The sequence below is a fragment of the Brachyistius frenatus genome, unplaced genomic scaffold, assembly GCF_029030835.1.
Source record: "Brachyistius frenatus isolate BFR_SWC_R1_liver_20210118 unplaced genomic scaffold, ASM2903083v1 Contig_46, whole genome shotgun sequence".
Classification (NCBI taxonomy): domain Eukaryota; kingdom Metazoa; phylum Chordata; class Actinopteri; family Embiotocidae; genus Brachyistius; species Brachyistius frenatus.
The window spans coordinates 2,484,450-2,500,000 of record NW_027210645.1 but is presented as its reverse complement, the minus strand read 5'-3'; the positions used below and the strand labels follow the sequence as shown (position 1 = coordinate 2,500,000).

The 15,551-nt window shown below is 42.5% G+C and overlaps 1 protein-coding gene across 3 annotated transcripts in view; it reads right to left on the bottom strand.

The window, feature by feature from the left end:
• The window catches only part of nrsn1l (neurensin 1-like), a 117,619-nt gene that overhangs the window by 33,917 nt on the left and 68,151 nt on the right, over positions 1–15,551 (bottom strand). The window contains exon 3 of one of the 3 annotated variants that reach the window (XM_069703434.1): positions 14,037–14,196. The exons of the other annotated variants lie outside the window; for them this stretch is intronic. The gene's annotated coding sequence lies outside the window, so the exon portion shown is untranslated. The remainder of the gene's footprint in view (positions 1–14,036; positions 14,197–15,551) is intronic. 3 annotated transcript variants of the gene reach the window in all.

Here is a 15,551-nt window from a genome sequence, read left to right as displayed (position 1 = left end):
GCAATCACACACACACACACACACACACACACACACACACACACACACACACACACACACACACACACACACACACACAGCATCTATAAAACAGCCTATTAGGCCTCATCCCATCATATCTGAGCCCACCTCATCACTGACCTCACACTATAAAACTTTAACACACCTTGGTGTGCATGAACACACTCCACTGTGTCATTACAGCAGTTCTAATAGGGTTGTGCATGTGTCCTCTCCTCGGGGTTTATTTGCTCTGTGTTTCCTCTGCAGATGGAGGCTTTACAAGCCCAGGAGCCTGTTATTGGCCTCCTGTCACTGTCCCAGTGAGCTGTGTTAAATCTATAACCAGCTGACAGCTGAGAAGACATTGGAGGACTCTCCAGGAACAATGGCACAGCATGAGAAACACTGTTACCGTTGCCCCAAAAAAACAGGACAAGGCTTTACAAGCTACTCAGCGGACAACGCTGATGATGATTATTACCGTGAGTCGGTTTTTCTTGCTGCGCTGCGCCGGCAGACTCCAGGTCTGCGTGTGTGTGTGTGTTCCTGTATAACCAATCCTTCTGTTTATTTGTCCAGGGACGCTATTACACAACTAAGAATAATGTGACCTGACTAATATCACACTTATGTACATACTTTTCACCCTCAGCGTCGGCCTCTGCATCACTGTTAATGTATGCACGCACTCAGCCACCGATTCACAATGTTTCCTGCAACACACAATGAGCACAGATACATTAGTGGTTGGGGGCCATGCACATTACAGAGGATAATTGCCTATGCATATTTCGTTGTGTGCGCTTCCTGCTCGCCCCAACTAACAGTGGATTGGATTCGAGCGCCAGTTGCAGAACCATTAATAGAAATTAAGTGCCAGAGAGCTACCAGTGGAGCCAGAACGGAGTTTATGTGAAAGATAAATACATTTCTACAGAAGAGTGCCTCCGTTTATTGGTTGGGAAATGCACTGTGATATGATAGAGGGGCAACAAATGAGTAAGGAATGGGACGATATGGATGAGAGAGAAGAGAATGTGGTGGAATTAAAATCCTGACTTGAATCAGAAATGCGGCAAATAAAGTTGGGTTTGCAGCTCGGGCTCGTGATCAGAGCGGTGGGGTTCAGAGAGCAGGAAAAAGGTCAAACGGAAACACTTAGAAGCGGCAGCCATATATAACCCATCAATACTGTAATTTACAAACAAGCAACTGTAAGCTACATCACGCACTGCTGCCTCACAGTCACTCCGGGTTGCTCTGTCTGTCCCGTGAATGCCGAGTTATTATCCGTCATCCCTCGAGTGTCTCTCCCTCTTGGCTGGCTGGTGTCAGACAGATTACATACTCATCACACACACGCGTGCAAGTCCACACGTCTGCGCGCACATTCACTCGAGCTAATGAAAATTCAGCTTCATCCCAGGCTGTCTAATGGGCCTAATAACAGAAAGTCACTGGGGGCCTCGCGCGTGTCAGGCAGATTACAGGAAGCTCGTGGACTAGACGGACAGGTCCTTGGCAGCGACACACCCACATAGACGCATGCAAACACAGACAACTCTGTCTCTCAAGTGTAGAGCTCGCTTCAAGGGGTGCAATCGCTTCAGTGACCACTAGGAGGCAAGGGTGAGCTTTGCCAAACTGACAAAAAGCCACTGAAGCTGTTCATAACAGGTTGAAATGCTGGATCTTCAATTACACACATGACTTATCCCATTGTCGTATCGTTCTTCTGAGTAACAGATCATGTTATGCATATGTAGTGGATATTAGGCCTTATTGTCAGCACTTTGCTCAAATAAAATTGCATTATTTCGTTAGTTATTTCCAATTTTACTTTTTCCTTAAAATTCATGAATGGATTAAGGAACCGGCCCACTGAGCACAGGTACAGGAGCCCAAAGGGGTCAAGCAGTTCCTGGTTTAGAGCTGCTGATTGATGTAACTGCTGTCATTTCTTTTTGGAAAGTCAAAGAGCTCCGTTACAACTAGGGGAGTGATGGATTGTGTGTTTTATTTTCTTCTAAACACAATCAGAATTTTAAAGTATCTGCTGTATAATTTCACTCTAATGTCATATTTGTAATCATTTCAAATGAGTTCATGGCAGAGCAACTCTGGTTGAAGAAAATAGAAGCACTCTGATGGTTTCCTATGATATGTTGTAGAGTTTGTTAGACTATTTAGTGTAATATCTGAGTGCCAGTGTGGATCTGCTGTGACAGGAAGCTGTGAGCAGGAGTAAGACTGCCTCTCTTAATTTACAGTGTTTGAACTAAATACTGGAGTTAAGCTGCCGCTTTTTAATCATCAGCAGCAGCTGAGAGTTCAGCTTCACCTCCACATGGTTGCTAAACGAGACACAAAAAGCCTGCAAAGATACAAAACGACTAATAGGAGACACAGAATAACTAAATATAGACATAAACTGACTACATAGAGACACAAAACAACAAAAGACATGCAAAATTACTATAAAAAGACACAAAATACGTGCAATGAGATGTCAACGGACTGCTTAGAGACAGGTAATGACTGCAGGGAGGCACAAAATGACCACAAACAGAAGCAAAACAGCTTCAAAAGGAGAACAAATAGACACACAAAATGTCTATGAAAAGATGTAAATGACTAAAAATGTATACAGAATGACTACAGACACAAAACAACTACAAGGAGATGCAAACAACTACGTCTATACAAAGCAACACCAAAAAGATGCAAACAACTATGAAGAGAAACTAACCAACTACAAAAAGATGCACAAAACTAGTTAGAGACGCAAAACTACAGACAGATGCAAACAACTACGTAGAGACACAAAATCACTAGAGAGATGCGAAACAGTTATGTAGACACACAAAGCAACTACAAAGAGATAAAACACAACAATACACAGACACAAAACAATGACCCAGACACACCAAATGATTGCAACGATCAACAAAGAACAACAGAGCGATGGACAATAACTTCAATGAAACACAAAACAACCACAAAAAGATGTAAAATTATGAAAAAGAGACAAAACATCAAAGCAATGCAAAATGATTAAGAGACACAAAAAAACTGCATCTCTTTCAGTCTGTTTTGTTCCTGTGTAGGAGGTAAGAGGCCTTTTGCGTGTTGCTCAGGGGCCCATTGTCTCATAATCTGTCCATGCTAAAAAGCAAAAGAAAATTCCATTAAACACAAGTGAGCCCAAAGTCAAACATAAACGCAGCAGCCTACTTGATCAAACACAAAGTCCGAGCCACAAGGGACTGAATTACAAAATACGATTGCCATTCTGGGGGCTTTGAGCTTCGAGGCTGATCCCATGTCAAGAGGAAGCCAGGGACGACGTTCACGTGTCGGCTTAGACGGGGAGAATAGAAAAAGGCTAGCGGGTCTGCAACTGAACTCTACCTGAACTCAAAATAACTTTCCCTGAAGTCATTTAAAGTCATCCAGGGAGTGAGAAGAAGAAAAGGAGGGGATTTAGGGGTGGGCTGAGGAGGATACAGACAACAGAGAGAATAGATGAGGGAAGAGTGGCAAAGATGTGACAGAGGGAACAAATGTGCATCATTCCAAAAGGACTGAGGGAGAGGATGAGTAGAGGAAGAGGAGGCGGCATAGAGGCAGGGAGCGAGGAGAGGAAGATGCCAGGGAAGGAACGAGGCACACGAGCCTTCTATGTAATGCTCCTCAGGCTCTCTTTCTTCTTGACTTGACCCTCCATAATTCAGGATTTCAGCATTAAAGTGCAACTCAACAAGTCTCTTCTTCTCAACCACCACCAGCTGTATACACCACATCGATCCACCATATCAAACATATGATTTCCCACTTGCATTATTATTAATATGTATTGATTCCATCCCACTCAATATGAATAATTGAAACCAACTAAATTACTTCACCTGTGACCCATAAGAATCCTCTCTTTGGAGGAAAGTGAGTCATCACAGAATTGGAGGAAATGGAGGCATAGAAGTGATAATGTCAGGTTGGGACTGAAAGGTAATCGGGTCAAATCCCTGGATCAGCACAGAAAATGGTTGTTGTTGGAAGTAAATAAGTAATGCTCTCTATTTCTTCAACAACAAACGCTGTGGACATTGCTCAGCCCCTGAGTGCTTATACTTCCAAATATTTTTAAGAATACTGCACAAAATAGTTGAGCATGTTTTAAGGTACACCTGTCTCACATGGAAAAACCCAAAATCTTTTTGATTTGCTAAATTTAGTTTTCATGTTTTTTACTGTTGTACACAAGATGTCTCCTACGGCACTGAAAAAGTCCTCTCTAAGTGTACAGGAGCGCTGGAAGTCTTAAGTTTCCATCATAGTTGCATCGTAGCGGTACAAAACCAAACCACCAGAGATAAGTTAGTTCATGATTTGATCCCTCTTCAGTCCCTTCACGCCAGCATCAAGCTACTGCTATAACCCCGCTTAGTGGTAAGAGGTGTCCTCCACGGACATCTAATTTTATCTTATTAAGTCTCCAGGTGTGCAGATTTCCAAATATTTTACTTTTTAGTCATGCTCCACAAATTTTAGCTAATATCAACACTGTGCTCTGACAACTGACTGAGCTTCATTATAAACCACAGCGTCCCATTGCCTTTCCTTGTATAGAGCAGCGCCATGAGGCCCTTCTATCAAGATCTTTTTTAGGACATGTCAGGAAAAAAAAAAAAAATCAGGAATCAGCATTTTTCACACGATTGTTGGTGCAACTAACTACACAGCAACTCTTCGGCATAAAGTTATTCATTAAACTGGTTAGTTTGAAACAGAACTTTATAGAAAAGTCTCAACTTCCTCCAATTCTCTGTTGGCGCCAATGGAGAATGTGGGATTGTTTTCCCCCAGAAATGGGCGTGGTGTTCGATGTGCTCTATTGGCTAATACATGTGATGTCACATAATGCTGTACAGGCGCACAGGTCAGATTCAGCACAGAGAAACTTCCCTCTTCAGCGAATGAATGGGAAAGCAGCCTGCTGGTGTAAAACGCATAACTAATTCTGCTCAGCTAAGGTCAAACATCCAAGTGAACTCACAATATATGTGTTAAATATGTTTTTGAGCTGAAAGGGACTTTAAGTACAAGGAAACCATTTAATTTCAACTACTGCAATGACTAAAACACTCAGCGGAGAGACAATATGGTGCTCAGCCTGGAGGAAGATAAAATTAAAAGAAAAACACAGATGAAGGCCAAAACCCTCATCATATTTTGTCCCTATCTCAAAATAAATATTGCAAAATAATTGTTTGAAAAACCTGCCCCCTGCGGCTTAGTCTGACTTCCCTCTGTCAAGATAGACATTTAAAACGAGCCTCCCTTCTCCCTACAACGCCCCACAATCACCCACTCTCCCACTTTGCGGCTCCAGCCAACCCCACCCACACCATGCCCCCCCCCACCCCACCCCCGCACCCCTCCATCCCCATCCTGTTAGTAAGCTTGGACATGCTTCCCAGCCCGCTGCCCACACATTTCTCAGCTCCTCTTCATTTTGGACACTCATACATTTATGGAGTGATTCGGTGCAGCTCTTCCTCTGAGGCATCCAGGATTACTGCACATACTGAACTGTGGCCAGCAGACAGGGGTGGGTTAGAGGTGTGTGTGTGTGTGTGTGTTTATTTGTGTGTGTATGTGTGTGTGTAGGGGTACAGAGGACTGATTGGTCGGGGAGAAGGAAGAGGCCGGGGCGGTCATCTGAAAGGAGGGCGAGGACAGAGGGGGGGATCTTTAAATCTTTAAAATGATAGTTGAAAAGACAGATGGAGGAGAGGACACTGGCAGCGGAGTGAAGAATCAAGATTGTTTTTTGTTTTTTTGGCCAGTACAGGAACACTTTATTTGTCCCAGTGAGTTATCAGACAGTGTATAGGTAACCCCCTATGTGTGTGGCTATATGTGTGTGTGTGTGTGTGTGTGTGTGTGTGTGTGTGTGTGTGTGTGTGTGTGTGTGTGTGTGTGTGTGTGTGTGTGTGTGTGTGTGTGTGTGTGTGTGTGTGTGTGTGTGTGTGTGTGTGTGTGTGTGTGTGTGTGTGTGTGTGTGTGTGAGCCTTACTTGAGATGTCACCAGTAATTTAAGGCTCTCTTTTGGTGCAACACCCACTTTTCTCTTGTGATAAAACACGGTCTATATCACCAATGAGACTGTGGCCTGTGTGTGTGTGTGTGTGTGTGTGTGTGTGTGTGTGTGTGTGTGTGTGTGTGTGTGTGTGTGTGTGTGTGTGTGTGTGTGTGTGTGTGTGTGTGTGTGTGTGTGTGTGTGTGTGTGTGTGTGTGTGTGTGTGTGTTGTACTCTAATTAGCACCTAAACACACAGGAGAGTGCTGAAGCCAGACAGCAGATAAATCAGACAGGGCTATAAGATCGTAACACTCTAACAGAAGATATCAGCTGCAGTGCAGCTTTAACACACTTGATAAATTGACAATACAGCGGTGAGCTATAAGCAGCTGGCTCCTTTCCCAATTCCAAAGCATCGGATTGTGGGGACAATTTTGTGTTTGCACTGCAACTTTCTTTGTCCCGACCAGAGAGATGCAATAAGCAATGAGACACACAAAAGGTTTTGTTTTTTTTCTTCTTCTTCACATTCATTTGCTAATACATGCCCACTGCATTTCTATATGTTTCCCTCCAATTACCAGCATTACTCAAAGTCAGAGCCTCTCCAAGCACATTTTTCATCTTTCACTTTCCTCACTCTCATTCATTAATTTGAATATCCCAACCCCGACCAAGCGCTTCTCGCCAAAACACAAACCAGCCACGGCAGGAGCGAGTGTGCTCCCTGATGTGCGTGTTTTTTTTCTCTCCGTCTTTGTGTGTCACCCGCCCCTCTCTGCTGCTATGAGCACTGCAGGCGTGAAAGAGACAGATCCCGGCAGTACAGTATGGTCTGGCACTGTTTTGTGTCCCCGCCCCAGGGGAGTCTGGGAGAATGAGTCCCCGTGGAGGTTTGTTTAAATGCTAGAGGGAGTGTTTGCCCCGGACAAGAATCTCTCGCACTAATGGATATGTCTGCGTTATTGATAGTGGGACTGCCGCAAAAAAACGTGCATAAGCTTTTCTATGCATTCATTACATTGTGGCCGTGTAGGGTGAAGTCTCATTGCCCTTGTAGGTGAGATCTCTGTATCAGGGATTACAGTTGGAGCATAAAAAGAGAACTGCTCTGAGTTAGAAAAATAAACCCATAAAATCAGCCTCAAGCAGACAGGTCTGCACCAGAAGGGAGTTTACAAAATGGAACCAAATAAAAGTGTAGTTTCAGGTGTAAACACCGGCACTGCTACATTGTGACCCCCTAATGTCAGAGCCCCCTCACAGCCACATCAATCACAAAAACGAGGACATTAAAACCGCTCTTATCAATATTTGTATATAATTAACTGATCTATAACTGTGTGTAATGCGGTACATGCTGCTGATAGTGATGAATCCACACCGAATTATCACAGTCAATTTGGAATTCCTCTCTGCAGTGTCTTTCAGCTTATTGTTTTGGTTTTCGAGCCTATGACTTTAATGTTTTTGGTTCATTCTCACTCCTCTTCTTTGGCCAACTCCAGTTTTCTTTGAAAAGCTTAAATAAATAAAACTTACGCAACCTGCCGAGCTTCAAACAACAGAGCGACAAAGTAGGCAAATAGCCCGTAAACACAATCAAGCATTTAGCAGCTCAAGACGCGGTCAGTGCACAGCACATTTCTGGAGTGAAATATCCTGGAGTTAAATAAAGACTTTGATTTTGGGAGTTTATTTTCTAAGTTAGACTGCAGCTTGTGTTCAGTGTTACTCTCTGGTGGGGTAATATTTTGGGGTTCATTCGCTGAGTGTTGAGGAGAATAATTCAACACTACTCCTGGTGTTGACTGCACAGCTTTGTTGTCGTATTAGCACCTCCCAGCATGCCTTTGTTATTTCTTCTTAACGTTTGAGAATAAAGCAACAAAATTAAATCTAAGTGATGGGCAGAAATTAGATTTAGTTTTGTTAAAACATGCTGTTCATTAATATTTCAATGAAGACATAATGATAAATAAAATGGACCTATCATTCAAAACCATAAGTGTACAAAGTAGGAACGTAATATATAAACCAAGCACAGTGGCACTGATACATTGGTTACTTTGTAACTTGCTACACAAAAGTTTTCATGTAGCATTAATGGCTGCACACTGTATATAATTACAATGCATGTAATTGTTAAATAAAAATGTGTGAGAAATATGTTCTGTTTCAGTTGACTGAGGTCACATTTTATCATTATATCAATAACATATAACCAGACACCTGAAATTTGAGTCAGCTAACACATGTATCAAAAATCTACATATATTCATGTGCTGGTGAGAAGCTCTGGTATGTAGGCCTGCATTGTCAGACCCAGAAGATGAATTATGTGGAATTAGTTGCTTCGCTTTTTCTTTTGTTATACAGCATTATAAGTCTTAACTTTTCTGACATAAACATGTTTAAACTATCTCAACAGTATGTGAACTTATAGAATGATAAAGTAACCAAACTATTTAGGAAATGTGTTTACTGTCATAGTCAAACAATTTCCTTTAACAAATGCTATAGTGACACATTTCTTCTTGTTCAGACTGTTTGTGTTCACACAAGGCTGCCATAAATGCGTGCTCTTCACTGTACTTGACATTTATATTGAGCAGCCTTCACTCCCCCAGTCTGTATAGTTCAACCTGCTTTCATTTCTCCAGTTTCATGGTAGTAAAAAGGCGACACAAACAAAGCACAATGAGAGAAGGAGAAGGAGAGAGGGAGAGTGAGAGTGAGAAAGAAAGAGAGAACATCCTGTAAGTGAGAGTTTACCCAAGAACAATGCTGTCTGCTTTCAGCCGAGGCTGTCTGCAGGAGACATTATGTCATGTGTTACGCCTGCAAAGGCGAGAAACTGTTGGGAGTCAATATCTCGCTGCTTGCTTCTCGCTCTCCTTTTTCTCTCTCTCATTGTGAGTGGAGAACCTGAGGACTTATGGATGCAGTTGCGGGCTCTTCTCTGATACAACACATATTCACATGGACCTCCTCAGCAGCAGCTCCCGATGATGATCGCTGCTGGCAAGGTTAGCTCTGTTTATGAAACCATCAATTACACATATTTAATTTAGTAAGAGAAGAAACGCCGCCACGCTGACTGAATCCAGACCGAGTGTCCCCCTGAGCACTGGGATAAATAGAGCAAGGGAAGAGGAGGAGGAGGAGGAGGAGAGAGAGAGGAAGAGTGAGAGAGATAGACAGATAGAGACAGACTTCATTAATTCTGTCGTCCATCTAATTGGGAGCCCTGTTGGACCCTACAGCTAAAATGAAGTCCGAAACGAGTTCTAATGAGAAATAGAAAAAAAAAAAAAAAAAAAAAAAAAAATAGACGTGAGGGGGAAAAAAGTTGGAGCATATCTGGAGAAGAACCTTGGGCAAAATCAAGACTTCATGTACAATACAGACCCTTGGGATGCCCCCAACTCCCCTCGGTTGGACGCTGATTAAAATTGGATGGTATTCATGCTAAATAATGAGACTAGAGGCCTACCTGAACTTTCTAATCTGACAAACTGATGTAGTGAAGCAGAAAATGTGAAGGGCTTTTCATCAGATATCCTCCGTCTCGCTGCAATTTGCATTAAAAGCTTTACATACGGAAATGTTGTGCGACTGACACAGAAAACTGTTAGGGCATAAAGTAAGAAAAGGAGGCCGCGTTCTGACACGTTGACCTTCCTGTTGAAAAACTAGCAGAACAGAACATTTACCTTGAGTGAATGATCCAGCATCTCTTCCGTGAGAGACCAGACATACATTTTTGCATAAAATCCGTTATGAAATGCTCATTACATAACACAGAGGAAAGCAAAAACATGGATTCTGGGGTAGTTACATTTCCCTGGATGCAGATCAGAGCCCCACCCCAAAGTCCCAGTCATAACAAATGTGGCATCACAGGAGACTCTGGTTATAATGGCATCAGTGCAGCAAGTCTTTGTCTTTCATTATGGCTGTGATCAAAACCAGAAGCCTGACCACAAATTAAAGGAATATGAGCTGAACAAGGAAAACAAGCACAGCCAAATAAACAGGGGAACTGTGTGAAGGACAGGAGAGGATATTAAAGTAGGGTTGTAAGGCTGTGTTCAGGAGCGAAAGAGAGTAGAGTAAGGTAGAGAGGAGCAGAGCAGAACAGAGAGAAGTCCAATGGAGGTAGTGAAAAATACAGTCAAGTAAACAGGAGTGATGGAGAAGAGTAGAGTAAAGACAAGTCAGACAGAGAAGAGTGCAGAATAATACAAGTGCAGAAGGCAGTAGAGTAGAGTAGAGTAGAGTAGAGTAGAGTAGAGTAGAGTAGAGTAGAATAAAGAGTAGAGTAGAGTAGAGTAGAGTAGAATAAAGAGTAGAGTAGAGTAGAGTAGAGTAGAGTAGAGTAGAGTAGAGTAGAGTAGAGTAGAGTAGAGTAGAGTAGAGAAAGTGCTGTAGTAGAGTAGAGTAGAGAAATGTGCTGTAGTGGAGTAGAGTAGAGTACAATAGAGAAGAGAAGAAAAGAGTACAGTTAATTGATTAAACTGGAGTAGAGTAGAGCCAAGTTGAGTAGAGAAGAAAAGCCGAGTAGAATAGAGTAGAGCTGAGTAAAGTAAAGAGTGACATCGCAGTAAAGCACAGTAGAATACGGGAGGAGCAGAGAACATAGGCACTGAGTAAAGTACAGAAGAGTAGAATAAAGTAGAGCAGAACACTGCAAAGCAAAGTGAAGAAGAGTTAAGTAGAGTGACGGAGTAGAATAAAGCACCGGGGAGTACAGACAGAGCAGCAGAGTACAGAGGCAGTGAGTAGAGTACAGAGGAGTAGACGACAGTTGGTGGAGCTGAGCAGATCAGAGTACAGTAGACATGTTGTAGACATGTTGTACAGCAGATCGCAGCAGGCTGTGTTTTCATAGCATACTGTATCAATGTGCAGGCGGCTGCACACGCTGTGTTTTGTACAGGATGTTCAGTTCATTTGTTTGTGTGACGTGATGGCAGGGTGGAGAGACGTCTGGTTTCTGCTGACTGTCAGCATGTTACCGGCACACTGGGAGCCAGCCTCTGCGCCAAACCACCAAATCCGAGCACTCATAGTGAAAATGATTAGTCTAATCTAATTCGCCGCCTCATCTCCATCTCCATCGTCATTCACAGAAACACACACACGGCGGCCTGTGCTCTACGACCCCTTCCCAGGAAAAGACGCAGTGTTCAGTGACATTCCTACAGCAATCCAATTAGGTTTGATTTCAATTCAATTACTGGACTGTTAGGGGAGTAGAGTGGAGATCCACTGAATGAACTTTACTTGGGAATTCCATTACTACTAAGAAAGTCATTCAAGTCCAAAGTTGGGATTGGAATAGGGTAGCAAAGGAAAGAGGCTGACATCAACCCTCACGATTTCACTCAGAATGAAGTGGAGTTTGGAGTTGTAACCGTCTCCAGTGCGCTGCCTGCCGCAGTGACGCTTCTAGTCAAACAGGGAAATCATTGAGGCTCTGGTTCAACAGAAAACTGCAGAGCCTCACACAGGAAGACATCTGCTACATGTGAGACCACAAACAGCAAACTGTCAACAACTATCTACCCCCACAACCTCCTTCGCTGCGCGGTGTGTGTGTGTGTGTGTGTGTGTGTGTGTGTGTGTGTGTGTGTGTGTGTGTGTGTGTGTGTGTGTGTGTGTGTGTGTGTGTGTGTGTGTGTGTGTGTGTGTGTGTGCACGTGTAGATCTGCACACATGTGTGTGCAGCCCTGTGACTGCAAGAACAACAGATAAGTACTAACGCATCTCAGTGGCAGCGTGTGCAACCATAAATTACGACCTCCAGGAGATAAGAGGTTGCTATATTTCAAATCCGCTGAAAGAAATGTGAGTGTGAGTCTCAAAAAATTGTTTGGCCTTATATTTAGCATTAAAGGTCCCATGTTTTACACTTAACTATTGTTTTATTGACAGTCTTGATGTCCATAAGAAGATATTTTGTGTTTTTTAAAGTTCCAAAAAACATTTCAGTATAGTTTTACATCTCTCTTAAGCTTCTCTCTGGAGCTCTACCAACAACAGGCTGTTTTGTGTCTGTGTCTTTAAGGTGTAGTGATGTCAGTGACCCTCTCTTCTGATTGGCTGACAGTTTTCTGGCTGATGCACGTCCCGATCAGACCATATTTTCTTTGATCTTGTAGCTAACCAACAGCATGACGTTTTTCATAAAAGGATGGACAGTGGGTCGTGCTGAAGAAGGACATTTGACATAAGCGTGAGTTTGTTACATAAAAAACTTATAATGGTCCAAATGGCTTAATTGTGGAAAATGGGCTGGGTGCCCTACACCGTGGTCGGAGCGTTTTGACACCTTTACAGTATTTATACAGCACCAAGACCTGCATTAAAATCCAAAAAGCAATGGAAATCTGAATTTATCCAATTAGGTTTTATTTTAGATGTAAAAAGGATAAAAAAAAATTAACACTTCTGTAATTTCCTTATAATTTCCTAAAATAATTTATATAATTTGGTACTAATTATAGGAGATATCCTTTATGCAAAATTTTATGTTTGTCTGTAGATCAAATGTATATTTCTGCACGTTCAGCTGAACAGCTGCGCTGAAGGAACGCCTTTCTAGGTTACTCTAGAAATTAAATGGAATGAAATTAATTGGAAATGAACCAATTTATCACATTTGACCTATAATTAGTGCCAAATCAAGTAGAAACTTTTATGGGGCTTGCACAGGATTCCCTCATCTTGCAAAGACCTGTACAAGCTTTATGTGCTTTACATCATTTTTATGGAAGATTAGGATTTAAGAGTGATGCATAGAAGAAGAAAAAAAGACTATTTCTGGTGGATATTTTTTGCAGTATGCTGCATGGTAATATACCTCGGAGCATAAAGGAAGGTCCCAAACCAGAGAGGAGACAGGTTCTGTCACAGATAAGAGCTGATGTAGATTTGAGACAATGGGCTGTTTATGGCACCGTATCTACATCCAAAAGAGAAACAATAACTTCACTCACTTTTTAATATCACGGCTTTAAAAATAGGAGGATCTTTTTTTTTGCATGGCAACCTGAAGCTCCAAACCTGTCTTTTATTTGCCTTAATGGGACTCTTTCCTGCTTCTCCTCTGACACACAAACATGGCCACACAAACCCCCTCACTGAAAGCTCTTATATTTGAGTTTATCCATTATCCATATCCATCAGCATCAATCACTCACCCCATAACTGCTCCCTGTCTACAGCCAAACACACACACACACACACACACACACACACACACACACACACACACACACACACACACACACACACACACACACACACACACACACACACACACACACACACACACACACACACACACACACACACACACACACACACACACACCCAAACACCAAAACTCAGATCCACTTCATTGCCAGCGAATAGACTATCACTGTGTTTTTTTACTGGCATGTGTGAGGCGCTGACACCTCTGCACTCGCTCTATTGATTTTGTTGTCTTATCCTAATGAGCCTTGCGTCATCCATCACTGCTCCGCTGGTAGCACTCAGGCAACCTGGATGGCTGCAGCAGGAGGGCGGGGGGAAGAGACTATCACCTTGCCACTGGGTATATATCAATGAGAGTTTCCTGAATACCATTTTTGAGAGGCGTCAACGGTAATAAAAAAAAAAAAAAAAAAAACGAGGCTTGCACATCTGTTTGCAATATGTGACGGGAGGGTTTGGAATAGGATAAGTGCATTCTGACATGATTTCAGACCCCTTAGCTGTTGACATCTAACCCCGCAGGCTCTTTACCTTTAACACGGGCTTCCTTGTGTCATGAAAGTGCTTGCGATGCATGCGCGTGTTTGCAGGTAAGAGTGTGTATATGTTGTGCCATCTGAAGAGCAGGTGTTGACTGTAGTGATGATGGCGATGTTAGAAGGCAGCTCGCACCCATTACTTACGTACACTGGAGTAGAGGCTGGAGATGAGACACTTCCACGCACCGCAGCTCTTCGACTCCATCCATCCGTTCATCCACTCAGCCATTATGGAGGTCACCTCCGCCTCCTGCTTTAAGTCCTCTCTGTGGCTCCAAATGGTGCTCTGATGTTGCCTCTCCAGCTTGTGTGGATGCATTTGGAAAACAGTCAGCTTCCATCATCATTTGTGGAACTGAAGGAGACATCTTCTGCTGACATCCTTGCACTCATCCATTTTGATCACTCCTGGTGTAAAGAAGCCGTATCCCATGATAGATTTTTAAGCCCAGCTCCAAATCTCATTTACCTGCTACATTCTATTTCCTGCATCCCAATTTCAATTCCAACAGCCCAAATCATTTTCTGTCATTTTCTGCAAGCTACAGTATTTCTGCTACCATACATCCAACATCATGTATTATAAATTGTTGTCTCCACATACAGTACTCCTGTGTGTCATTCATCCTACATCCCTATAGTCCCTCACTCTAGAAGCATTACTGTGTAATCTTGAAAGCAGAGTTAGTCAAACATGCCTAACTATAACCTTAACTACATAACCCAGTATCACAGCAAAATGTGAAATAGACATGCCCGTCCACTACAGCAAAACGTGAGATAGCCACACTTCGGGCTGTCTAGGCATGAAAGTTACACACTTTGTAAGCGTGAAACCTACACGCATGCAAGAGTCTTGTGACGCTTGATCATTTGATCAATGTCCCGGAACTGCCATGCAGGACAAAGAGGTTCAAATCCAGGAGGTAACAAGATTTTTCTGTAATTGTTTTTTGTTTCCTAACCCCAAACATGTTGTTTTTTCTCGAACCCCAACTATGTGCTTATTTAGTAACCCCAACCATGTGTTTTTGCAAAAAGTTTAATTTTCCTGTAAATCACAGGGCTCAAGGCATGTAGTAGGTTTCCTTTTTAATCCACTACAGGAAAATGTATAACTTTCACACGTATAAAAGGCCAAAGACTAGCTCTCACGTTTTTCTGTAATGGACAGGTGTGTCTATTTCACACCTTGCCATAATACCGGGATGAAATATGACCTTATCATGTATAATATCTGATATCTTGCATCCTACATTAGTCTTACATTGCAGATTCAGATTTGTACAACTCATGTTGCATCTTCTTCATTCAATGTTTTAAGTCTCACTTCCTACAAAACAGATTTATCCCTCAGTCCTCATCTTTAAGTCCAACACAAAATTAATTTGATCTCGCAGGGCGTCAAATGCTGCGTCAGAGAAATACGCACGAGGTGCCCTTTTGTGTCGGCACCAAGGCGACCCTGGACAAAGAAAAAGGTCATGTGACAGAGGACTAAAAGTGACTAAGTCCACGTAAGGAGAAAGGTTGGGGGTGATTGGATGGAATGAACAGAAGACATTCATCAGAGACCAATGGTCAAGTCCATGAGAAAGTAAAAGTCAACATGGATTTCTTTTTTGTATCGTAACTCACTTACCTTTCATAACACATGTA